General features: G+C 36.2%; 1 protein-coding gene across 2 annotated transcripts in view; it reads right to left on the bottom strand.

The window, feature by feature from the left end:
- RIMBP2 (RIMS binding protein 2) overlaps positions 1–26,889 on the bottom strand; it is a gene marked incomplete at both ends in the record, with an annotated part of 114,694 nt that overhangs the window by 52,340 nt on the left and 35,465 nt on the right. The window lies entirely within an intron of this gene.

Here is a 26,889-nt window from a genome sequence, read left to right as displayed (position 1 = left end):
ATTTTTACAATTCGAGCAAACTGCACTGAACAGTTCCTTGGATATGTGAACAAATCATCAAATTCTATTAATTACTGCAAGTTATTTGTAAAGCATCGTGTAACTATTCCGCATTTTCGTAGGCAAAGATAAGCTACACTGGCTGCCCTGAGAAATCCTTAGAACCACAGGCTTCTGTCAAGTGAGATTCAACATTGACTTCAATGGATCAATTTGCATTTGTTATGAATCAATATTGCTCAGCTGACTTTAATGGGGAACAAGTGACAATGCCTTACCAGTTTTTAACAAGGTTATTAAAAGGAATTCAAGCAGAAATGGAGGGGAGGAAGAGCGAGGAGCAAAGCAGTAATTGATGGGAATCTAGACCAGCATCCTTCACATCCTATTTAAATTCTCCACAATAGAAAATGCTTTCTGAGACATGGCAGAGCAATTGGGCTGGCTGATATCCTATCCAAAGAAAACACATTTATTTGCAAGGATGAACTGAAGTAAGGCAGCAACTATCTCAGTTTCATTGGTCCTTAGTAGTTAGCCAGTTTGGTTTTGCTTCAATGTCTGTTCACAGTGGCAACTTCTTTCAGTCTTCTTTTGCACTTGTCAGGATAGAGGACCACATACGTTCCCCATTCCAATCAAATCCGTAAAAATCAAGAATCCCTTGATCAGTAGCAAGAATTACTGGCATATTTCTAGCTCAGAAAATACACGTAAAGAAGACCAACAAGAAAGGAACTTGGATGCAGGGTTCATTTAGCTGAAAGACATTTGTACACATTATCAGTGTGCTTTGAAATAACATATACACGTGTACACTGACAACGTTCCTACTGACTGCTTTCAGAATAAGCACTAAGGAAACAAAGAATAAACAACTCAAAGGTCTCAGAGCAATAACGTGGTAACAGCAATGATGAATGGGAGCCTTGTAAGTTTAAGCCAAGTTCCTTTATTGAGCCATGTCTGCTAAAGATGTCATCATTACCACCAATTCAAAATTTCCCACAGTTTTAGTTTAGTTTTTGACGACTTAAAGCGTTTCTCAACAATGGACCCTTACAAGAGGGCTCTGACATAATAATTCTGGTAGATTCAGCTGCAGGTGTTTAGTTCTAACACCTCATAATCATAGGTCAAAGTAAATAGCAAGGGCTTAGGTTGCTAAAGCTTTTGATCTATCTCCGCAAGGATGGCAAGTTTATGCAATTTTTTCCTAAAAGGTTTCTGCAACTTCTGAGATGTGCTTGGGATTTTTGGGATTACACTTCAGTAGGTTGGATCATGGCAAATATTGTTAACAATCTAAAATAAGCTGCCTACCCAGAATTTCCCCTTATACCCACATGAAAAATGATCTAGAAAGGAAAAAAAATATATAATTCTTTTTGGCATCATTGGCAGGCTGGAGAAAGGAGGTGTGTGTTCTGCTCACAGGAAAACTACTGCAGAAGATAACAAAGAAGCATGCAGATGAAGTATCCATCACACTACTGAAATTCCTCTGGGTACTTTTATACAACAGTCACATGAATCTGCTACATATGGTGAATATATTTGCTTGGCATACAAGAACACACAGCAACTGAACATTTGTTAGCTGAAGGCAGAGAAAGCTGATGTTCACACAACTCATGTGAAGTGATTTCACATCCAGTAGGTGATTCTGTTTTTTACTTGGCCCATATTTTCACTTATCTGTATGGAAAAGTTTTTAAACAGTGCTGTTTTCATGCAGTTGTTGTTGAATACGAGAAAGCAACTGAGCACAATAAAAACCAACCAAGAGTACTGAAATTCTCTTGCTCATAGCACGAAAACCAACAGATAAAACCCTTGCTTTTCCCAAAGCATTCTTGGAATAACAATTTTCTATCTGATCTATAGAAAGAGGAAGCAAGTTTATTTATTATATGACAGAAGCCTTAGCTGAAACTCAGGTCTGTGCACTGCACAAATACAAAAGAAATTACCAGTACTCCAAAAAAGTCTATCTTTAAATTTAAGAAGATAAAGAAATAGACAAAGAGGAAACAGAAAGGGAGAGATCAAGGCACTTGCCAAAGGTCATGCCCCTAACCAGGTGGCTTAGTGACAGACTTACCCCAAATCTGCCTTCCCACACACTACTCCAGTCATCTGCCATATCCTGAAAGTAACCTGTGACGGATTAACTGCAGCAGCACATACTTAATGCTCACATGGGAACACACAAGCCAGCTTCCGTATAGCAAACATGAACCGTACTCAACAGTTACGTCTTCTAAAACAGTTAAAAATTTCTTTAAGATTTCTAAAGATTAAATTTCTTAAAGATTAAAATCTCTTCTTCTTAAAATTTCTCATGGGCAGTTTGTGCAGTGTTGAGCACTTCCAGATGCTCACTGTACTTGGAGAAACACTTTTAACAGTACTTGTTTCACGTCTCCTCTTCACACCACAGAAGGAATTTCTTCTCTTCTGGCTGTGAAATAGCACCTGTATTTTTGCAAATGATAAGTTATGCATTGTTTAATATTCATGGCAGTTAGTGATTCTTTTCCTAATCTATTGACTTCAATATTTTCCAGATTAGCTAAATATAAGACTTCAACAAAGAAGACCAAAGTTAATTCAATCATCACAGAACTAAATTTCACCCGATAGAAAATTGATATATTGAAAGTGAATTCAAGTCATGTAGAAGAAAAGGACATTTTACAGTTTTCTTCCATGGATGAAACAGAAGATTCAGATACGTAGCATAAAATCTCAGTAGCCCACAGTCAGTCTCTGAAAGATGACAGTTCATGGCTGCCCTGCATACACCAGCATGCTGTATATGCCCCATGTGATGGGCCAGAGGAGCACAAAAAAGGTTTGTTTCCCATTTGGGGGAAATTCAACACATTAGGTTAATATCTTATTATGTTGTAAGTTGTCTTCACAGGGATTTTATGGCTGTATCCTGAGAGTTTTGAAGCTTCAAATATATTTTAAAGGAGACAGATGTCTTTTGAAAATGCTATACAGAAATAAATAGAATCCTTTTCCATTCGCTTTCATGTACTTGACAGCTAGCATTGAATGCATTAACAATAGGGCAACACTTCTCACTTCAGTTCTTACAACTGCCAATTTCAAACAGAGCCTCCAAGTCAACAAAACAAAGAGGTCAGCAAATACATTGGGCAGCCATCACAAATGACAGACTTCCTGGCAGTGGTCTGGATACACGCTTCGTGCCTCCAGGTTGTCAATGAATGCTAGGGCTTCTTCCCTACAGCTTTCCCTACTCTCAGTTTAATAGTTCTACCAGAAGTCTAAAGGGAACACACAGAAGGATGCCCCTCTCCTACTGCTTGGATCTAAGAGGAGACTGTGTGGAATTTTGCAGACCATTTTTGGACTTGATAAGATTCAGATTTTGTCAGCTCATGACAATGAACCACCACCAGACCAAAACCCAATCCTGTGCAAAGCACTCCAGTACAGTCTTCCCTCATCTTTTATCTATTTTCATACAAATAACTTTTGACTCTTGTTGCAAATTTAATGAGGGTTTTGTCCTTTTTCCCTCCAGCTGCTCTCTCAGTTGTTCTTATTTTACTCACTGTATGTAGCAATTCCAGCAATTTAATTGTGCATAAGGAGCCATATTAGGTTTACCATTTAATCTATGCAAATCAAACCATCACAGCTGTTAATTGAGATGAGCAGAGTTTAACAACTCATCAGGCCAGTTACTCCAAGACACTGAACTAAACTTATGCCAAGACAAATGCTGACTGCATGTTAGCAGAGCAATGAGCAAGTGGAAAGGAAGCAGGACTTCACATTCCCAAAAAATCTCACTAGTCCACAGTCTTGACATTGAGTTTTAAGCATTAGTTGAACTGCCTGTTATCCCTTTCTAAAGACACTGCTGCACAGCACATTTAACAGCCATAACAAAGGAGACAAAATAAACAACACAGGTTTGAAGCAGTTTAATTAACTGTCTGATAAAAGATAGCATGCATCCAAAAATTTTAGAGAGAGAAATAAACATGGGAAGTGAATTATAAGGAGGGAAAAAACAGAAACTATGTAGAAATACTCAACTTTCCTCCTAAAAAAAAAAAAAAAAAAAAAAATTGTCACAGATAATAATCAGCTGGTGACAGAACAAGCCAAAAACACAAACTTCTTCATAATATATTTAGGCAGAAATCACACCAATCTTAGATTGCTTCTACTTAAGCTTTTTTCAACAAGCAAATATGGGAAACACACACCATACTTACATATATCACATATGTGATAGGGTGCCAGTCAGCATGTATTCATGTCAGGACTCTATAGAGTAATTTGCCAAACGAATCTCAAACCTTGTCTTTAGCATGTCAGACAAAATCCCAAACAGCAAGGATATTTACTGATGTGTGTAACAAATGCTTCAGGCATTTTCAGCTCAGGCATTTCAATTTAAGAAAACAACACTGAAGATGATCTTTTCAAAATCTTTGAAGTAAACTGAATCAGAAAATTGACAGCCCTCTCGAATGTATAAAAACACAATCAGTGTTGCCATTTTTTAAAGGATGCCCAGAGCATCACAGACACACCAGCATATCCTTCACAAAAAATGAGACAATTAATAAAAATATCCATTAAAGCTTATAAATAAAAACATATTAGAAATAAATGTATTACCTTATATATGAGTTGCATCTTTTAAAGTGCAGAAATGAAAGCAAAAATGTGTGTTTCTAGTAGAGCAAAAGTAGAAATTCTCCTGCAGATATGAGGACTGGATATAAAAATTCACAGTAGGAGGATGACTTCTGTAGATTTAATACAATCTGACACCACTGTCTGGGTAACAAGGTTCTACATTGCCTGGAGAAAGGCATCTGTTGCCCTGTGTGCTTGTTTGCTCATCCATCAATTACATATATATATATATTTTTAAAGAAAAAAAAAAAAAGTTACACACTATTTATTTATTGGTAGCCTTTTTTCTTTGAGACTTGTTTTGCCAGTTACCTGGAGTGACTGCATTAGAACACACTGACTGTAACCCTACGTGATGTTTCTCTATTTTGAGAAGCACGCACAGAATCACATTATTCCAGGAGAAAACTGAAAACCAGTAATCCAGAGGTGCTTAAAGAAAGAGGAAAGAATAAACTTCTGATATTTTCTTAGATACTTATGCCATGCACATGACTCATTACGAAGGTCAAGTTTAACACCACCATTTTCTTTTATATTATCATCATTATTTTTTTAAGGGATAGGTTTTAAGGCAAAGATTATTCATCCTCATTCTAATATTTCCAACATACCTACAACGTAAATGTAGGATCAAAGAAAGCCCTAAAAGATGCTGAATACCTCCTTTCTCCCCATGCCATGAAGGGTGCAGTACAGCTCTATCCAGTACTGTATTCCACCATTGCCTACTCAACACTTAGAACCATGCAATTGTAATAATATATATATTGTAGATTAGTGGAAGGCTGATTATCTCTCATTGCATTTGACAAACTAAAGACTTTTATCTAATATTCCCCTGTGATTCTGACTCCGAATTGTCACAGGCAAGTACAATTATCAAGCAGTGCAGGAAAGTAGTCTAACATTTTATGATGCTAGCATTTAAAGACTAAAGAGCCCAATTTTACTTTGAATGTTAACAGACGTGCGTTTTTTTTCTGCTACTCCTCTTCGGACAAAGGAAGGCCTATTTAAAAGTGCTTCAATTAAAAAAAAAAACAAAAACACCCTTCCCAATTAGATTTTCTTCATTTTTAAAAAAGACATTTTCATGCAAATTGTACTTAATTCTAATAAAAGAAAACAAACGCAGCTTTACCCTCTAATCAGTAGGCTGAATGTAGCATAATAAACACTACATAAAAATAGCACTACTTTAAAAGCACTCCCAAATAAGGAACACGGGAACTGCAGCAGTATATCATATCTGGAAATCACCAGTCAATCATTTGGCACTGCAGTGACCAGCACCAGATGTTAAGAAACATAAATAATTAAAGTAGTGAATTATTTTTCACTTTAGTAAGACTCTTAAGGTAATAGGCTTGCACTACCAACTCATTCCATTCATGCTCCTTTTGGAGTATTAGCTCTTCACGCACTGTTTCTCATAACTTATTTGAACAATCTTTTCTTACCACCTCAGCTCTGCCAACCTCACCAGAACACTGCTTTACACAGTAAGGCAGCCCAGACCACCTTTTGCAGAAGGGAAAAGGAGATTTCAACATCAGATGTATCTGAAGACTTGGAAGATCCCCCAGTTTTGGAATCTTGTGTATCTGTATTTGATTTCCTGTTCTCAGACCACAGATATCTTTTTTTCTTTTTCTTTTTCTTTTTTTTTTTGCTCTATTCTCCACTTTAGCCATGCACATCATATGAAAACAACAAAACCCTCTCATCAACAATGAAAATAAATGATAATTCTTGACATATGCAGTACAACAGTTTTATTATCACCCCCACAAACTGATAACACATCCCAGGCAGATCCAACTGCAGCTGTGTACAGTGAATTATCAAATACACAAGTTCACACAAGTTCCCTTCAATTCATTAATTTTGGATTTACATCTACTCTGGCTGAAGTAAACATGAACATAGTAAAAACAAAGAATTCCCAGTACTATTTAGTATTTGCAATTATGTTTGTATTTTCTGACGCTGTTTTGCCTGTGAGGCACGTGGAATACATCAGCTACACACAAAGGCCAACTGTCTTTGCACACTTCAAATTCACAACGTGCACAGAACGAAGCCTCTGACTGGCAGTAGGTGGCACTACATCTTTTGGTTAGCTTCTGCAGGAAGCATTATGTAACACAAGCCCAAATTTTCAGTAACATGTTTGTGAACCTTCCCAGTATCTGCTATGGAATGTTATTACCGGATAGCTGATTAATTACTTAATGACAAAATCATACCTAACCTTGACATGGAAAAGAAATATAAAGATGTACAGCTGACAAGCAAAGAATCAACTCAAAGAAATTCTAGGCTTATTAATTTCAAAGAAAAAGAAAAAAGCAGAGGTTAATTCCCAACAACAGAAGGTTATTTATGCACCTTAACACAGTAATACTTGTAGATGAGCTGTTCCAATCACTGCAATTGTACGATACTGTTAATGCTTTCAACAATGACCATATGAAAAAAAAAATAACTGGCATAAATGTTAATAGTTTTATACCACAGTAATCTACCACTGAAAATGCTCCCACATAACGCGCTTTAGCTTTTGTCAGGTTACTCTCTTGAAGACGCCCCTTCACTTTGTGATAGTCAAAGCTACTGTTTAGCATTTCCATTAAAAACCAGGCGTTCATGTTCCATCATGCTGTCAGATAACAGGCAGCTGCCAGCAACACAAACACATCCAAAGATACCATAAAAATACGCTTCTGCTGCCATAAGTAGAGAATCAATCTTAAACTTAGTATCCAGCAGTGCTTTGCATTGGACAGTATTAGAAAGTTAATCAGTTTGATTCATGGGTTGAAATAAAATCAATATCTATTCAGGGCTTTTCCTTTCTATTATTTTTACGCTCACATCTCAATGCATCAAATGAACTGGCACATCTGAGAGGCCAGGTCTAAATTCTCATTTCCCATGGCACAATTTGAGTTTATTCATGGGTAACTTATAAACAAGCAAAAGAAAGAAAGAATCTGAAATGATCCACTTCTAAGGGAGAAATAAGTGAACACGGAGTTACTTGAAGAAAGGTATAAAGGAAATGCAGTGCAGGGTAAACAAGCTCGCTGAAATGCTGGTAGCAAGCTGTCTGACAGGGACATTCCCAGTGGTTCCCTGAAGAAATATTTTCTTATTGATATTACCATCAAATGGCATAATATTTGGTTTCACATCTACAACAGGTAGTGATTTTATTTTCTCTATTGCCTTGACTTCAATGGATGTGCCAAAGACATATCTTAGTATGTCAAACCAAATAGCCAATTATTTAAAAATAATTAAAAATGTGTGGTTCTTCCTTCTGTTTTCTATAAATGCGTGGATTTCCACTCAAACTTCGTGATTATCCAGAAGGAAATTGCTGTCCACATTTTCCATTTGCTATGATTTCACAAGTGGAAGAACAAACAAAGCACGTCAGCTAGAAACGCATGAACAAAGTAATTCTGATCTTCACTGGAGCTCATTAGGGATAAGGTTGCTGCATCTCCTTAATTACCTACTATGTCATTAAGGTTTCTATTTGCTGATTAACAGAAGGCATACAGAAGACCAGTGAATTGCAGTGTGGGCTGGAAGATATCTCAGTGGAACACCTTACAGGACTTCTACAGACCATTTATGTTAATATTCTGCTAACACAACAGTTGCAGACACTGTTATATAGAAATATATGGAGAAATCTTGTCAGCTCTGATTAAAGAGTTTGTCCCACTGTGCTATTTCTTATGATAGAAAATTCTTATTTTTCTAGAAATAGAACAAGCCTTCTTGTTCTATTTCACTGATAATTAAAATGCAATTAGTTAGATCAGCTTTCACAAACATTTCTCAAAAAGCTTTCCTTTCCATCATGCACAGAGGAGAGAAGACCAAACAAGATCAGCTGTTGTCATGGCAACATCATGCCCCAGCAGGTGGAAAATGCAGTCCTGTGGCACTAAAAAAGGATGAAATGTACTGAACCTAAGCATAACACCAGCTCCAGCTCAACAAGCTGAGGATGTTTTCAGAGGTTGCCAACTCTTTAAGCAAGAAATTTAAAGAGACAAACGTTAAAAAGAAGTGTGAGCTCTGGTGACAGCAGTAATGACACAGCTGTCTCAGTAATTTTATTAGGTAGGTTAAATCGACATTGTGCACAGTTCTGAAAACCTACAAAAAGTTTAGCACAGTACAAAAAATAAGTGACTTGAAAGCAGAAAATAATTTTTCATTTCAATACAAACATAAGAAAAATACGCAGAATAATTTAGGATTTAGACATCAGAAGTATTATTCATCAACAGCTACTCATGCTCCAAAAGTTGTGTTTCAGAACAGGTGAGATTATAGCCTTCAGGACTTGCACTAAATTAAGTAAAAACCAAACACTAAATAACATCATGCATTAAGCTAAGCAAAATGGTACGGACCACTGCTTTCCTAGCTGTACAAAATGCTATGGTGATCATTCTGTAGTCCAACAAAATCTTCCTCAACACTAGCTACAGCTAAATGCCATCCTTAAAACCTTTCATCCCCATCCTGTTCCTAAGAAAAAGAGAAATACATCAGCAAGGGAACTATAATTCACCAAAAACGATTTTGTTTTTCAAAAAACATGTCAATATTTTCTGAATTTTGTTAAGGTTAATTCAATCTTGAATCTTAGTAAAGGACCAAATTTCATTTTAGAATCATAGAATCACCAAGGTAGGCTCTACCCAATTAGAAGAAAGTCCCTGCCTAAATATATTTTGTCTTTCAAAGCAAAAGACAAAACTGCTAAAATTAAGTCTAATTAACATACACATAATTTCGGAAGCAATAATCCTTTGCTCACAGAAAAAGGACAGTAGCTTTACAGTTTTTTAATAGCATTAAGTGCTTGAAGACTCCTTGCAGCTTTGAGTGATAAAGATATTAAGAAAGGTTATTTGACAGAGCATAGACAGACATGATGACAGCACATGATCACCATAAAATAATATTGAAAATACCTATAAATACACCCTGAGGATGTCAATAGTTTGTACAGTATTCCTTGAAGGAATACACGAGGCTTGTGTTTCACCAAGATGCACGTGGTAATTTAGACCAAAAAATGTTCATTGTTTTTGGATTCTTCCAATGGTTAGAGACACCCCTGAAAAACAGAGCCAGCCAGCAGCAACAAGCACTTCTGGAAATGTTTCACAGACGATTTGACTGGCACTGAACAGCAACATGAAAGCAGTCAGAGCCAGATACTAACACAGAAATCTTGCTGTATGGTATTGCATGCAAATTTGCAAGTCTTTAAGCCTCTGAAAACTACCACAACTGCCTTGGATTCTTACTTTATTTTGCTGTCATAAATTTGCTCTGCATTTCTATAGGCACCTTTGACAAGAACAGAGCATAGACAAGCATCGTACATATTATAAAAAGCAACACAATATTGAACAGCATAGCTAACGTGTTATTTCTCATTATTTTCCCTTTACTAAGTCCAACTAATGCAGCCAGGCAGATATTTACGCATCATTCTACTTTCCTTAGGATAAACTCAAAGGATCAACAAGGCCTCAACTCAGGCAAGGAACTAACTAGTTAAGCGCTGTGGAATATTGAAGTTTTATCAAATCTCCATAGTATTTTCCTGCCCATTAAACTCTAACATAAAAAAATAAACGTAATGCTCGAAGCGTGCATTAAAGTTGCAATCAGACTTCTCTCTGCTATTTCCCAGCTCTTTGCAAACATGTTATTTATTTGGCATCAGTTAACTTCGCTTCAACGTGACTAATTAGGTGTATATAACCCACAGCCACTAACTATTTCATTTCCTAGAGTTACATGTGATAGCAATGAAATGTATTTCACCCCCACTTACTCAGAAAGTAGTCCTGTGTATACACGACTGCATCCATCTTCCCTCCTTAATGACAAAGGCAAAGAAAAAGAGTCAGATTCTTTTTTTGCTCATTCATGCTGCTCTGCATCATACTGCAAAATTAAAATTTATCCTCCTTACCAGCTGAGGCTGACCTTTTAGCCACTGGCTGGAAAGGGAACATCACTCCCCTGGGGCTGTTCGAGGGGAGGGCGTTAGGCACGCATGACACCTCTCAGCCACCAGATGAGAAGAGGCAAAAGCACACTGAAACGGGTAATTTGGTAAGGTATGATTAGTTTTACTTACACAGGGCAGACTGGCAAGCCATGCTCAGCTTCACGCTTCCCTAAGTACCTGCAGCAGAGAAGCCTTTTGTGGTCTGTAATGTCAGTAAACATTTACATTTTGGTTTATTCTTTAAAAGTCAATGATTAACTGCTTGAGGCTGAACAGAAAGATTCTGTGAGCTTTCGCTGTCTGTGTATTCCAGCTTTCTATTCCTAATCCCTGAACTAGACCAGGGTATTCTAGGATTTAAAGCATTTATATTCACGTAAATAATCAAAGTTTATTCACAGTTGTTTCCAGGATAAAATCTTGACATGTCAGCAAAGCGCAGAATTTATAAGATGTGTAAAATAGTTACAGAGACAGCAAGAGGTTTTTGCCTTCTGTCACTCAAAACAATCTAAGTGATAGGAAATTTAATTTCTTTGAGCATAAAACCTTTTTAATGCAAGCACGCATTATACATATCCGAAATATAACTTTTAAAATTGCTTTCTCTCTCTTACTTCATGTAGTATTACATAAATCTTGAAAAGATGCATGGTCTTTGTTGTTGCAATTTGTACATTCGCTGATATTTAATCATAGTCTTGCACTAAAATATAAATGACCTGAAAGCAGTTTGTAATTCTGAAGACCTTTAAGCTAACCAACCAGGCTGCGCTCTAATCAGAGCACAGAATTAATCTTTTGTATAAAACACTACCAAATTAGCAAATAATCTTTGTTAAGGAGAAAAATCAAAGGAGAGGAAAAGTGACGCAAGCTGGTTTTGATTTGTGATTAACAGAAAATGAATACTGACTCACGTGATACATGCAGGGGAAATATAATAGAATTAAACTCTGCACAGTGAAAACCCTGCAGAAGGAACTCTCAGAACACAGTGGGACGATGCAAAGCACTGATGCTACTACTGCCACCGCTACTGGAATATACTATTCCACTTTATACAATTGAACACTGAAAATTTCTCATGCTGAATTAAAGATCAAAAGCAAATAATTTCAATGCTAGTAATACTTAACTTCAGGGGTTGTCATATTTAGTTTTTTCAGTTCATAAAAGTCAATTGTTGTGGCAGTCACAAGTCGAAAGCCTCATGGAAGTTCCCAGTTAAGGCTCAAAGGACAGAAACAAGTGAAATACTGATGAACACAAGAGTACAAAGAATGTTGTGTCTGCACTGTTTCAAGCTGCTACACAACAAAGCAATGTTAACAAAAGTACTGATCCCACACTATAAATTTCAAAGCTAACTTCTAAACAAACTGTGATTTTTAATCTTCCTGAAAAACACTGCCAGGTTGTACTACTAACAAATACAATTCAGCTGCTGGCTGCTGGGGCACCTTTTGTGACAGAACGTAGGGAGATTTTAATGGCAGCTTTCTCCATTCTCACAGTTGTACAGCTCTTCATCTGAGCAACACTTTTGTTCAGGTGTCGTTCAACATCGATCTAGAAACCTCAAGATCAGGAATGTTTTTCAAGACGCTGCAGTAATTAACATCTACTGACTGATCAAAGCTTAACTGATAACTTTTTTTAATATAACATTTCAAATAACTGATGGAGTGATTTATTTGATCCACTGAAGAGCTTTTAAAGTAATTTAAAGGTGTACAGCCCAAATCAGAAGACCAGTATCTAAGTTTTAAGAAAGAAAAGGCCAGTGAGGTGTGGGGGGAAAAAAAAAAAAGGAAAAAAAAAAAATTAAGGAGTAATGATTTAATTAATGAAGGATATTATTCGTATGAAGCATTAGGTTTGCAAACAGTACCATAAATAGTAAGCTAGATTTATTGTACTGTTTGCTTCACCAATTTTTTCTTTTTCCATTCACAGATGTATGAAAGGGAGAAGCCCCCATTTATAAAACACTATCCCAAAATCTGAAGAAGAATGAATTCAGTTGCAGGAATATGGAGATTCGTTCCATTTTATTTCATCTGAGCTTTCATCACTTCACAATTTCCGAACCTTGCACGCTGTGCACCAGTGCAACTAAGGAAAACAACGAACACAAGTAATTTATCTCTACTGATTCAAAAGGAAAAGTTGCTTTTGTTTCATATTTCTAGGAAGTATCAAAGCTATGTTTCCACATGAATCATCAATTGAAAAATGAAAGAAATTTAAAAAATATTAAATTTTAAAAGCCTCGTGGTTCATAGTAGCATATAAGTAATATATAGAGGATATTAGCATAATTTCTGAGCTCATCAATTAAAAATGAACCTACAGCCGAAATCTACTCATGAAGCATGAAATAGATCTCTCACAAGTTGATTATAATTCTGTATGCAAAATAAATCCATGGAGGACATTTAAAAACTATACAAGACTTCCAGCATTTTAGACACTTGAGATCAGTTACTGTCAGCTGTATTTCTACCTGTCTATGACAAATGTCATTATTATATAATTTTATTCATATTTAAGTACTTTTAAATTACTGTTTTTCCCCCCTCAATGTATTTACTTGAACCAAGGCATTCTGAAAAATCTTCATTTCTCAAGCAAACTAATTAGCTCTGATAAAGCCAAAAGAAGTTAGTGTCAGTTAAATATAAACATATAACAAACTTAAGTGATGCTTCTGAATTTCAATGAGCTGAATTTCAAAACACAGTGTTAATCAAGAAAAACGTTTTTATTTTTCTCTCATTACAAATAAAGACTCTTAAATGAGGAAGCATTTCTAGGGACATGAAGAACTCCAAAAAGGTGACGTAAATGTAAGTGGATGCAGGAAGGCTGGCTATCAGGATGTTTTTCAGAATAAAACTCCAGAAAAACAAAAGTAGACCCTAAGACAGCAGCAATAATTCAGTCATCTACCCTTTCTGTTTTTAAAATAAAGTGTACTGTTCTGCATCTATGTGTAATGTTGTAGTTCACAAATGCCATGAGCAAGTGTAAACATTGCTAAGCTTCTCTATATGACATTTAGGCAGAAACTCCTACTGACACTAAGTTAAATTAAGTTGATCATGACTGCTACGGATATCAATAAAGTGAAGAATGAAACTGAAAATTTCATTCAGCTGCACATTAAGTTTTCTAAAAACAGGAGCTTTTTTTTTCCCATCTACTGAGTAATGACATCTGCCTCAAAAAAGTGATTACCTGAGATTGATGAGGTTCCAGAGATCAGATGTCTTGACAGATTCCCCTGCTCCAGTGACAATCAAAACATCAGTCATTCTAATAGGCATAACAGCATATGAAATATTGATATTTCTCCTAAATTTCGCAGTTCAAAATATATAACCATGGAATTACTGTTTATACTGCCTGTAGCACTCAACTAATTTCTATTTTCTTACAAATATTTTGACTAGAATATACATCTATGAGAACCATTTCGTAGCACCTCGTTGCAAATGATATCCAGGAGGCTGCCTTTTAGTGAACTATGATATCAGTGTGCACCTCGTTTAAGGATAAGTGGACACCACAGACAGTTCTTTCCCTCTTCTACATGCATTCTCACTCAAGATTCCAAGAAACCTTCTAGAGCCTGCAGGGCATGAATAGAGAGAGTTGGACCTAGGATTTGGTTTATCATTTATCTCAAAAACAATGACAATGCTTTGACTTTCTTCTTAATTTGAATATCCCTTCATTAGCAATCTTCTCCCTCCATTAGTGGTTTACCCTTCTATTTTATAAAGCCCCAGCAAACTACTAAATTGAGTTTGACAGGAAAACATGTTACAGACCATCTGATTTATTCATATTTTCTTTTCCTCTACTTTATTCTACATTTAATGTCTGAAATTAATTATACTATGGTTATTAGGATTAGTCTTCCTGTCTATCTTTGTCTGATTCTCAAAAAAAATAAAATAAAATAAAATAAAATAGTTTCTGGAATAGCTTGTGAAGATCAAAATTGCTATATATTCAAAAGATAATCTATTTTCCCTTCAAATTCCCTTGATAGCACTACCACCCAGTGTGCAGCAGAAGGCACAAACTCCTCCCATGTTTCTTTCTTTCATAATTATCACTAGTAAATGCTGGAGAATGGACAGAATTAGAAATAAATTATCACTCATAAGTCATCATTCATTTGAAGTAGATGTAGCCTAAATTCTTCTCATTGTGGATAAATAATCTACTTACAGTCAAGTCAAATTGGGAAGACACTGCCTTGAAATTATTCTAGGAAAAGAATATCATTATTCATTGGCAAAATGTCAAACACAACTTTTGTTTTCTTTGAAACTTCTCCAAATCACTAATCTTAAAACTATGCCTCAAATCATTTGATGTATGATAGGAGATTATCTGCTGAATGCATATCTTTCTCTTAGGCATTTTAGGTTTTATGCAGCTATGCCGTGTTTAGTTCTGCTCAATAAAACTATGAAGCTCTTACAAAAAAATTAGTCAGGAGAAATTAATATACAGCTTTTGGGTGGCTAAAAAAAAAAAAAAAGAAAAAAAGCATAGTAAATTTGAGAAAGAAGTGAGATTTTCTGAGTTCTCTCTCTTATTGGTACTATAACTCACTAGAAAATTCATGTTACCATTCTCCTTTTATTTTCTGCTGAAAAGCAGGCAGATGAGGGGAGCTCGTTAAGTCCATTTGTTCAAACTTATGATTCTGATTCAGTCTTTGTCAAAATGGAAACTGCCACTTGATTAGGAACTCAACCAAACGCCAGCTCCTGCAGCCTTCAAACCCTCAGACAACGCTGTATTTAACCAGAGGAAACGAAACTCACTGCCAGCATGTTTTGTATTCAGTTCTTTTTTTGCTCCATTCAGAGGATCAGAATCTGGGCCTTTTCTTACTGTTTTCAGCATAATTCAGCATGATTAAGCCTTGGTGCTGCCAAGACCGTATCACCTTAAATAGGTTTTAGCTACACAATTAACCAAATGACTTATCATAATTTTGTTCTTTCATTGAGAACAACTGGATTGACATTAATGCTGTCTCCTCAACTCAATCTGCTAACCACTGCTAGCTGAACCACGTACAGGAAGGGAGTGAGCATTTCCCCTGAGTCCCAAACAACCCACAGTGAAGGGATATGCTCGTGCAGAGAAGATGGCAATCTGAACATTATGGCAATCTGCAGTTCTGCCACAGCAAACCTGCAAACTCCTAGTGTGTTCCCTGGTTAAAAACAAATTTGGAATATTTTTCTCTACTCTGCCAGATTGTCAAACAGCATTATTTCTTACGTGCAAAATGTATGTTGAAAGTTGCTCAAATGCAAAAACGTGTCCAACCCTGCCATAATGTGGAAGAGAATAATTTCTAAATTTAGGAAGTAATTGCTTTGCTGTCCAGTGAAATGTACACTATAAAAATAATCTCCTCTAGGCAAGACCTCATTTTAAACTCCAATTCAGATTTCAGTGAACACAGGCACTAAACCTCTGGAAAAAAAAGCTGTACAAGGCCACTGTTGTAGCTTGCTGGTTGCACTGGCACTTGCTCTGCGTCACAACAAAAACAAAGTAACAATACTTAGCACCACACTATCATTCAAATTGTTTTCCAAATAAATTACACAGGACCGTCAGATTTTTCTTTTCATGAAGAATCACAACTTCTCCACTTGTGCTTTCACTACAGTTCAGAACAAAATTTCTCACATTTCTAACTTTGTGCAAATGTAAGGAAAGGAAAGGAAAGGAAAGGCTCTTGTTTTAAATACAGTCTACCTGACATTGCTGCCATAGGGCAGTTCCATCCAAATCTGAACCCCAGGAGCACTGTGCCTTTCATTTCAGGACTTTCAGAGAACTGATTTCCAAGCTTTTGAGATCCAGAAGAGACTAGAGAACAACCTATCAAATAAGTTGGCAACAGAACAGCTTGCCACCTTCCCATTTAAACTCTTTCAGTAGCCCTATGGTACAGGTCTTCAACGCACTGCTGGTTCCCCAACAGGCTAATCAGTACCATTCATGGTTTTACGCAAGCATCAGCAGTGATTTACATGCATTTATCACGTATAGGCTTTAGCTTCACTTCTGTAAGATATTCTGAAATTAATATTATACAGGATATATCTTTCAAAGATGAACACATTCCACATTTCAATGACTTTAGAATTCATTAGGATTGGGCATCAATCCAGCTGGGAAAAAAAACAACAACAACAAAAGCTAGAAGCCATTGTAAACCATGCAATGAGTTTTCACTAGTATTCAGAAAGAATTACGGTGAAAACAGAACTGTAGAAACCAGTCTGTGAAATGAAATTATAGACAAAAGTTAATGGAGAAAACAGGTCTCCCACCAAGAGATAAGCAAAAGCTTCTGTGATAACAAACTCCCAAAGTACTTTGTTGCCTCTGAGTATTGCCTGGCTGTGGGGAGAAGAGGAAATTTAGGAGAATAAAGCTCCTATCTCCTACAGAAAGCCCCCTCAAAAGATTCAGTCGGACTGCTAGCTGCGGGCAAGTCACAACCCTGGAGAGCAAGGGTTTCACACAGGTGAAAGTTTTTCAGTGGCAAAAAAAAAAAAAAAGGTAAAGGTAAAATGCTTTGTATTGCATTTGAAGTGTTGATGCTCAAAACATAAGGAAGAAAATGTGCAATTTACAGCAAAGTCCTGCAGATTCAAAAATTAACTGTTAACAAGGATAATATCTACTAGAGCAGGGAATAGTCACCACAGATTAGAATAGCAGCACTTACACTTCTAGTGCTGGACCAGAGCTTTGAACATAGCAGCATATCACTTGTAGGCCGTGACACTGTATACATACAATCTGATCTTTCAAATCTAGAAAATGCACTGTCATAAATAATCAAGACTATGACAAGGATCTATCAAATAATCTTTGGCCTTTCCTGCTTACCATGAAACTGCATTTATATGAATAAAGTTACTACAGAATTACGACAAACCACAGGCAAAAATATGAAGCCTTTGAAGAATTCTACATTTCTTTTTTTCATTTTGAACTGAATCCATTTTGGCTCATGCCTGATATAAAAACAAATATTACCAAAATTACCCAAAATACAGATCAGAACAAACCCCAGTATATACAACTGGCTTGTGTTAGGGAGTTCAACAGACATATTTAATCCTGTGAAAGAAGGCTAGGTCACTGTGACCTAAAATTCACTGTTCTTTAATCAGTGATTCTTCAAAAGAGAAGACAGCGTATCAGTTATAGAGGGCTCTTCCTATTCTTTTGTATAAACCTTTATTACATGTACTCACTGCATCTACAGTACACAATGACAGGCAGATAGGTAGGCGCAGAACGGCTCCTCTTTTCAACTAGGTGAGCTAAAAGAATAAAGCTTCTAAAAATAATTCACTTTGTTCAGCAGTAGCTTTTGTCATTGTTCTTCTTTTCACTGTTCTTATGGTCTATGAGAAAGGCTAATTTTTCTTCACAGATCTCTGCATGTGTTCTAACAGCTCAATCCAGGCTCCGGTTTTTCAACCTGCTTGGGAACCATTAGAGGCATTTGCAGACTGGGAAACATTTAAGTCAGTTGAATCAAACCTGCTTGAAAAAAATGTTTATTGTGATTTTCAACAGAAAAGATTCAAAGTAGGAATCATGGGGGAAGAAAATTGGAAAGAAAAATATTAAAGTTTTTCTTCACTAGCAGAAACAACCGTCTCACTTTTATTCATTAACTTGCTGTTAGCGAGTAGGGAAAAAAATAAAAGGAAAAAAGGACATTCTCTGTTTCTTTCAAGGCACCAGTTAAAGTGCAATCTGGTTAAATATAGTATTCATTCCTACCAAATGTCTGTATCTTTCACTTCATTAAAAGGCTGAGAACATAGGCAAGCAGCACTTTTCCACAGAGTGAACCACAATCCTCTTGCAGAAACCCACTCATTCATTTGCAGTAATGTGGAACCACACCACTGCCTTTGTCCTTTGTGACCACCCCATTCACAACCGTGTCACATCACTGCAACTGCTGACCAGGATACAAGCTCCCTTCTCCCTCACTGACAGATGCTCTTAAAACTATGAAGACTGGAGAAGGACACGACTGATGGAAACCAGATGGAGAAGTCAGCATCATGCCCAGAGGATTCCTAATGATTCACAGATCACAGTTGGCAACTTGGCTTTGGAAAATTACAACGAACACAGTTTTTCAGGGCTCCTGTAGCTTCATATTTCATCAGTATTTTACAACAGCAAAACTTTTTTCCATTCCTTGATTTATTTTTGTTTTGTTTTATATACTTGCTTCATTTTATGTGAGATAAAATATCTCACCTACATAACACTCCATGGTGCTCAGTTACTTCAGCGTGGCAGAACAAAATTTTTTTACAGTGCCTTCCCAGCTACTCTTTATACTTTACTAAATATGGTGCTGCTTTTTCCTAGAGTTAAAGATTTCCCAACCACACTTGAGGGCTTGTCTTGCTTTTAAATTTAATTATATGGTAATGTGCTAAAAATGCTGTTACATGGGAGGACTGCAGTCTTATTCATTTTATAGATAAGGATGCAGTCCTATTTCAGGAAAACTATTTCCAGAATCTGAATAATCGAGATCTTGAAAAGGGTGACTGTACGTATGTCCCAGCTCATCTGTCAATCTCATTTTATTCATGTGACAAGAAGCTGCACTCACAAGGCTTGAATCCAAGAAATAGCATTGAAATAAAATTCTTAAACTGAAGTTTAAAAAGCCCACAAAACATAAAAATATCATTACAGCAACAAAGTTGGGAGGGGGCAGGATGGAGGGAGTGGGACAGACAACTCCTGGAAATTTTCTGTATTGGTGTTTTAACAAGATTACATAACTTAGCCTCACAAAAGGTCTGTGTGTAAAGTACATGCAGAAAGGCTTAGCTTACAAAACAGTGGTGCAGTCAAGAAATACTGCCTTAAAGCTTGCTTCACACCTGCACTGTAAAACTCTCTTGACCCAATCACGCAGCTGCGACTTACTTATTGGTTGATTCATTTACTTTTAGGAAAAGAGAAGGAAGGGGGCAATTTGTTTTCTTAGTTTTTCATCATTCCCTAAGAAAGCAATAACTAGATCTAAATTTTCTAGAAAAACAATACTCATTTCTGAGCATTGTAGAAGGTAGTTAAAGTGTAGGCATTATGGTCACTGCAGCATATGTATAACTTCATCTTGTAAGATGCTTTTTCAGTGCATTCCTTTTACTTCAGCTGTCTCTCGGAATCTTACACATTCAAATCCATAGAAAGAAAAGAGATCCTTCATGGCAGGCATAATACAGCATCATGGGACTCACCAGAGATTATTATGATTTCACTCAAAAAAAAAAAATCAGCTCAATTTTCAAATACACAAAATATGTTAGAACAGGACATCTAGGATGGCTAAACAATTTGTTTATAACCTTTTTGCTCCCTAGAAAATCTAGGAGGCATCCATTATTTAGTCAGCTAGTCTATAAAAATTACATGAGTTTTAACACGCTTTTTAGCTGCTTTTAATTGCTAACATTTACATTGCTCTCAAAATGACAAGGTGTCTCAGCTGGAAATACAGTTAAATTTTTAATAATGCTGGAAAGCGAAGCAGCAAATCTTGGACTGTAAAATTTAAACACACACATCTTTATATGCATGCATTTATACATATATATAATATACTATTTATTTTATAGGATGATTTTTTACTTCTATAGCATAAAATTCTTTCTACATATATAATGTAAAAACACTATACTTTTTATATATATATATACACACATACATGTATGTTCTTACCATACCTACAATTAGTGGAATTTTGTCAGTTAGGAGAACAATGAGGCTACTACAGATCAGCAGTGTAACAGGTTTGCTCACTATCATTTCATAGTTCTAATGGAAAACACTTTAAAAAAAAAAAAAAACAAAAAAAACCTCACATGAAGTAAACACATTTTATTCATGTGCAAAGCCAGCTATCAATTACTTTGTCCTTACCTTAAAAGCTTTTCTCTCCAAGCTATTAATTCATTTTAGTTTTACTACTCCCTCAAATGTCAAATACTTTGCAATTCTACGATCTTTAATTGAGACTGTAAATCATTAAATACAGCATACTGCCCAGGAGAGATAAGCTGCATCTATGTGCTCTCCTCGTCTCTCTGTGGCTCTCTTAGGCCTTTTGCCGGACTAGAATTTGAACAACTTACCCAATCTTCTGTTGGACCTTCAAATTAATTCTATACTTCTTCTGGGTTTATTAACTATATTAACCTTAGAAAGGAAAGGTGTGTTAAATACAGCATTATTGCTTTTATGGAACTAGGTTATTTTTTCATGATTATTTTTGCTAGAGAACTGAAAATTTCCTCATGATGTCACTTTCAGATATCTTCTGTGTTATTCGACCCTTTCAGATAACTTCCACAGATATGTTTGCTGCCAAAACTTTAAAACATCTGTTTAAAAAAAACCTCAACTGGCCACAAAAGAGTTAATAGCCCACAGCACTGCCCAAGGTAGTGCAATTAGGTTGCCAAGAGACACCTCCAATGTAATTCTTATTGACTTAGGGCTAAAGACAGCCAGACAGTAATGTTGTTATAACATCCCCACAGCTTCTTGCTTCTTTGCTCCTAGCAAATTATTCAAACAATCAAAACATTTTAAGAAGAGTACTAGAAAAGCAATGAAGATAACCATCAACACACACCACTACCTCATACATGCAACTGATAGAAGTGGACATAGTTGCTCAAACTCAATCCTTTCTCTAGACATCTTTTCTCCTTGCTCTCTTGCACCTTTTTTTCAAAAGGACATGTTAAAATTTTGGCCTCCTCTTTGCTGTATTTCTTTCTATTTGAACCCTGGGAGTGCCTCAATCCTGTGATGTAATTCTTTGGAGAATGTAAGTGGAAGTCAAATTCCCTATGAAAGAATTTAACAAGTGTGGAGAGCTGGAAGTACTTCCAAGCCATTAAGACATAAGAAACTGTATTTACCAAAGGAAAACAATGTGTTGAAGCTTGCTGCTCTCTCTAATGAGAATGTAGCAGGTATCTTTCCTTATCTGAACAATGAGCGTCATAGCTGTCCAACTTTCAGGACTCTCCTGTAGCTCTAAGAAAATGAAAAAGCAACACAAAAAGTTGGAAAATTGAGGGTTTTTTTTTTTTTCAGAACAATGGAGAGAGAATAGTGCTGATACAGAATGAGCAAACAAGGTTCCATATTTCTTCTTACACTACCAAATAAAGCCTGCAAACAATGCTTCCTGGTTCAAATACAACCAATAAAAACTGTGTGTGATAACAGATGCAGATAGATACGTGCACCAGAGATGATGAACATGCTGGTAGTCCCTCTTGAAGTAGTAAAGTAACATCATATGGGATTAATTACATAATTGCAGAAACACCCAGAACACACACTGCCACTATTGTTAATTCTCCTATATTTAGGTGTCTTTTATCTCTAACTTATCTTTTCTACACTAACTCCAGATCAATATAGTAAATATTAGATAGTAGATCAAATAGTAAAACTCCAGATCAATGCCAAATTACCCAAGTAACCTCTATATATATGTGTGTGTGTGTGTGTGTGTGTATATATATATATATATATATATATGTTGGTTTTTTTTCCTTACAAGCATACAAAAACAGTCTCTCTCATGAATACATTTTTGACAACTTTGTTTGTATGCTACTTGTGAAAAAGTATGTTACTTATATAACGAATCTGACAGGAACAGAGCTTAAACCATTAAACCATGTTATAGGTATTAATTAATGGTTTTCACTCGTTCACCAGCTCCTGAAAGGAGAAAGATGGATTAAAAAATATACTTACAGCAGAATTTAATTATCCATTTTCAAGCCACTGGCCTCCTGGCAGAAGTCTCTCAATGCAGTGCAGAATAGGACTTGGATTAAGAATTAATTTACTGTCAGCAATGATCTACAATTTAATGACTTAATCAAGTTTGGTATGAAATTGGTAGGGAGCTCTGGAGCCTAATATTGCTGCAGAGCCTGCTGCATCTGAAGACAGGTTTCAGAGAACCATAATATAATCAACATCCAGCAAATCCAAGATCTCTCGCAGTATATAGTCAGGAACTGCCTCTAGGAAGCTTATTACTGACATTACAAAGTTATGGGCCATAGATTTGAAGTTCAATACATACATTTGGCTCTTCCCTCCTCTTCCAGTTAAATCTCCTGAAGAAACTACTTCATGAATCCCAGAACTAGCATGTAAATACAGACCAGTGTGTGACTAGCACATTTTGTTTTGTCTTTCAAAATCACAGTGTAAATATGGAAAGTAACTAATTTTAAAAAGATAAAAGGTTTTAATACACATATACTTTTAACTATTCAGAATTCTCCCCACAGTGGGCAATAGACTGCAGAGTTCTTTCTATAGGAGCACAGCCAAAGAAGAAAAAAAAAGAGATTAAGAAAATCACATAAGGATAAAATATGCTATGCTCTGAGCCTTCATTAGAATTCTGAAATTTACAAAATCTTGATTATTTTAAAAATAAAATCAGTCTACATTTTCTGCTAGGAGCCAACCAGTGAAGTACTGCAGTTCTAAGCATTGAATTGCAAAATGTTATACCAGAAATTGTGGCATAAAAAACTCTTACCTTTAGCTTTCAAGGCCAGATTTGAATGAACGCAGAGGCTCTAACCATTCCAAAAAATATGAGTAAGTTTCTCACATGGTGTGTTTAGCTAGGCTGAAATATTCCAAACTCTCTGCAAACAACCACCAGTTGCCAGAATACCTTGGGGAAAACCATCAGAGCAGCTTACCTACTTTACTACTACTTTATCCTAAAACTATGAATCATCCTTTTGTCTCTTTTTCTGACGCCCATCCATATTTATATCACACCTGACACAATGCCTCTTGTACATCCAAATGATTCTTTTTGCAGCACTGAGGACTGTCAGTTTGTTATCTTCTTTTTTTATTTCCAAACAACCTGAGAGCAGACTGCCATCTGCTGCCATCTGTCACGTGGCAACAAAATTTAATGGAATACTGGTGGAAAGGTTCAGCCTTTACAGCCATATCACCAACAGCTGCCTCTGACATCATGGGCCAACATAACAAAACAAGAGGCATTACTTTCAGAACAGCCGTTGTATAAAGCTGCTGTATAAAATTGTATAAAAGTATGGACAAGATTATTACACAGATGTACTCCTTCCTGATACTTGCACTTATCCTGGAAGACCACACTCCATCTTCATTGTTAAAGGAAACTCATGGGTAAAAATGATGAAACTAGTGTGAAAATGAGACCCAGTACAAGTCTAAAAGATACTGAGCTTAAGTTTGCTGAGCTGTTTGTGTCATTCAAAATCTTTGGCTAATAGCAAATTCTTGTAGTATTTACACTAATGAATATGATGATGTCAAAACTTGAGTGTACATCAAATGTGAAAAAAATTATTATATTCTTATTTTCAGAAAACACCCATCCACAAAACAAAACAAGAAAAAAAAGGGCATAGACATGGTAAACTACTTGTAAAATATAATAATGTGGATGGGATCACTTGTAATTGTTTGAATACAAGAGGTAAGCTGAAGAAATAAAGAATGCAGAGAGAATGCCCATAAAGAAAATGAAAAGCTGGATTTGCAATTACAGCAGTTCATTGGAAACAGCAGTTTCTACTTTCTGAATGTCCCTTTCTTATCTCAGGCAGTGACTAATGCAGTCTTACTAATGTGACTAGCAGTCTTACAACAACCCCTCCACACAACACAGCTTCAGTGCTTTATCAAATCCTGAGTTCTCTACTTCCACATCAGCACCCTGCTTGGATTCTCTTTCGCTCACATGCACACCCACCCTATGTGGCACAGGTGATTTATTTATGTATTGTCAGCACAACAGGAAAAAGGATGTTCCCAAATCTCACTTTTTTTCTGCGTTATTAATAGAAGTTTAATTTACTATGATCAAATATTTAATTACAATTTATGGTCTCTCAAAGAAAGTTGCACCATGCTAGATTTCCTTACAACACAACAGAGTAACAAACAACGCTTTGCTTTGTAAATTCAGAAGTGAATTCGCTTTCTCTACAAACATCTTCAAATATATGCCACAAGTTCCTCTCTAAACAGTTGCAGAGGGCTAGCTGCTAAGAGCATGCAACAGCAAAGCCCGCCCCCAGCTCAAGTGGGAAGCTAGTCTGCTCACCATCAAAATGCCAAAGGCACAAAATAGCTTACTTGTCCCAATTTCTTCATGTTATTTTGGCGTACTTATAAAAACAACAACACAACTCATTAATTATAACCTTTCAGGAGTGGTGTTTGTTTTTCCTCTAAACTGTTAAAATTCAGAAGAACTGCAACCACAGTACTGATAGAACTATTTTTAGCCTTCAACACGCAGAAAATATTAGGAAGAGTCTCATCTTTCTTTAATGCAAATTTATTTAAGCAGTCAGTGCAGGAAACTTTAAAATATGCTAATCGCTGCTGCTTTGGACTGCTGTCTCAAATGTCTTTGGTGATGTGAACCTACCACAGAGAGGCTAAGTAAAAGGATCACTGTCTGCACTTACAGTGTCAGGAGGTATTCACATCTCGATAAAGTGACAGAGAAACTTATCTTTTATTGCTACATTTGTGTATGCTTTACACTTTTAAAATTTTTACCTTTAACATCCTTTTCATATATAACACTCCTATTTCCTGGTATCTGAGCTGAATTGCCATAGTGTGTTATAAATGGAAATGCTTTTGATAATCACATGCACTGTTTTTCTTTTTAAAGTGATCCAGTGCTGATGAAAACAGGCCGGATTGACGGCCTTGCAGATTGGAGTTCCCTGTTAATCCACCAAGAAAACAAGGCAATGTCAGGGCAGTAGTTGGGCTACTTTCCCCTCAGTCTATCTTAACTTAAATCTGTAAGAGAGAAAGAAAGAATAACACAACATACATATAATATCTCTAAATTGATAGCCTGACTTGGCTGGCATACATCCTTGCCTCACTTCGCATTTTTACTTGCAGAGAGAATGATCTGAGAAAATGATGCATTTCTAGGACTGGCCTGCACCCCATGAACTGCTTCACAAAACCCTTAAAAAAACCCACACACATTTAAATTCTGCAGCAGTCATTATTCTAAAGACAGCATGTGCATTTTAAGTGTGCAGTTAAATGAATAGATTGTTTTCATCTAATAAAGAACTGAGCTAATGTCACTAGGCTTGCCTTGGCTTGAGCACCCTTCTCATGAAAGCAAGTGGCTTTCATTTATTGGGTGCCCCATCAGAAATAATACGTACTTCCTGCAGAGGTTTGCTTTGATCCGAATAAACTTACCCAAGATGGATATATAACTCTCAAGTTTCATTATATTTACAAAACTTCATATATAATTCAGGAGCAGCATGGCCAAAATATTGGGAATTATCATTCTAGAATGTACTTATTTAACTGGAACAAGCTGCAACAAACAAGCATCACATCTGAAAGAGCAGGCAGAGAGACTTTTTCAAATCACCAGTCCAAACCTATAAAATTGAACTATGAATTTAAAAAACAAAGGCCCTTTTTGAGCGGTACAGAAGTCAGCCAGCAATTAGGGAAGAAAATGCTAGCACAGAAATGAATAAACAAATGCAAACACAGGATTTTAAAATACTAGAAGTAGCTCAGGCGGAATTCTTAAGAATAAAGTCACATGCCTTAGTCAGACAGCTACATAAACACAACAAATCAGTGTGGCCAGAAATTTCTTTCATTACACAATGATAACTGCTAGTCTAACATCTTTTTAACATTTGGAAGTAAAATTCTGCCTGCCTACAGTAGACTAGGAAACTGTTAGTAAAGAGATACTGAGTTATCCTATACTTAATAGATATTCCATAGTTACTTTCTTACCTAAATGAAAATTTTTATATATATATAAAAGTAAAAATAATAGCCCCGCATTTTTGGAGAAGACAATTTCCCACCGAAATTCACCCCCAATCTTCTCTGGAAGACCAGTTTGGGTCCAGTATTGGATTTTATCTTCTGTCAACTGAAGCAAT

The sequence above is a fragment of the Tetrao urogallus genome (genome assembly GCF_951394365.1).
Source record: "Tetrao urogallus genome assembly, chromosome: 17".
Lineage (NCBI taxonomy): Eukaryota > Metazoa > Chordata > Aves > Galliformes > Phasianidae > Tetrao > Tetrao urogallus.
This window is presented reverse-complemented; position numbering and strand designations above follow the sequence as displayed.